A 1,560-nucleotide genomic window follows, 5' to 3' on the forward strand; every position below is an offset into this window, starting at 1 on the left:
TTTTTGGGTGAGGATGTCAAAAATGAAGCGAATTTGAAATTGAAGCGCATTGGACCACATTCCAACCATTTTTCAACATTGTGCTTGGTTGATGATATGGAAGTTGAACTAACCGAGCCTATGGAGAAATTTAGAGATGAAGAAGAAAACGTTTTCATTTTAAAGTTTGCTATGCCAAGAAGACAAAATGGCATGCCTCACTTACGGGCCAAGAAGTGCAAAATGCGACACCCGAGAGTTGGCCTCTTTGCTTTTCTACCACTGCCCCATGAGTGTCATCATAATCTTGATTCAAAGTTGGGGCGAAAATTCATATCCTCCAAGTGGAGGGAAAAGTGGTAAAGGTAAACGTCGTGCCGCGACGTTAACTTAAGCGCTTGGTGGGAGGCAACCCATCGCTTTAAAATTTTTAAATCGTCTTTGAAATTTTATTTTTAGAATAGTTTATTTTATTGTTTTTGACTAATCTGCAAAGTTTCAGAATTTTTGGAATTATTTTGAGAAAGTTAACTTAATCGCAGGTGACGTTAACTTAATTGCAAGTGACATCACCTGCGATTCGCAGGTCATGCCTGCGAGTCGCAGGTGCTGACAGTAAGTTAAAAAAAAATCAGGTGACATCACCTGCAAATCATATGTCATACCTGCGAGTCGGAGGTACTGTTCGCAGGTCGTGCCAGTAAATAAAAAAAAAATCTTATTTGCCCTCAAACTATTTTATATTTTGTTTTGATTATGTGCAGCGAGGACACTGCAATGTTTGTAGTTGGGGGTGGCATGTGGTAGCACATTATATTTTGAAACTTGCTCAAATTTTTGAAAATTTCGTTCTTTTGACGTGTTGTGGATTAGTCACTCTTATTATTTTATTTTCTTTCTTAGCTTCTTTCATTAGTCTTGTAGTTTAGGTGTAGGTGCTCCTTTGAGGAAAAATGTGAAAACTCTTGGCTTGTTTGGTACTAATAGAGTTAGTCTCTTGCATGTGAAATGTTGAAATGCGAATGCCCCTCCAAATTATTTTGCATTAGTTAAGAAGCGAGCTGCATAGGAAAGAATGATCTTTGTGACTACTTTTTGGCTCATTTGGTGACTCTTTACCTACTAGTTGTGTTTATTTTGGATTATGAGATATTGCTCTAGTTGTTCTTGCTTAGGAAGTGAAATTGATCCATCTTGACTAGTTCATATGCCATGTGTGGTGAGTGTTTATTAAACAATTCTTGCGTTTACTTTTATCATCTAGAACTTGCCCGGTTAGTCTTTCAATGCTAATTTTGATTATGTTGGTTGGAGAGATGACCTTGGGCTATCTTTGTGATTTTTGAAAAAACCTCTTTAGCTTTTTAGCCTACCATTACATAAATAATATCACTAGTAACCCCATTTGAGCCTATGACCTTTTTTTTTACTGCCACATTACAAGCCTTTACCCATTTTGATGAAAAGTCTTTCTTTTGAACCTTTCCCTCCTTGAACATGAAATTGTGAATTTGAGGCCAAAAGCCTAAGTTGGGGGTGTTAGTGTTGCTTGAGAAGTGGTGAAGGTTGGTGTTGTGGAAA

The sequence above is a fragment of the Lycium barbarum genome, chromosome 12 (assembly GCF_019175385.1).
Source record: "Lycium barbarum isolate Lr01 chromosome 12, ASM1917538v2, whole genome shotgun sequence".
NCBI lineage: Eukaryota > Viridiplantae > Streptophyta > Magnoliopsida > Solanales > Solanaceae > Lycium > Lycium barbarum.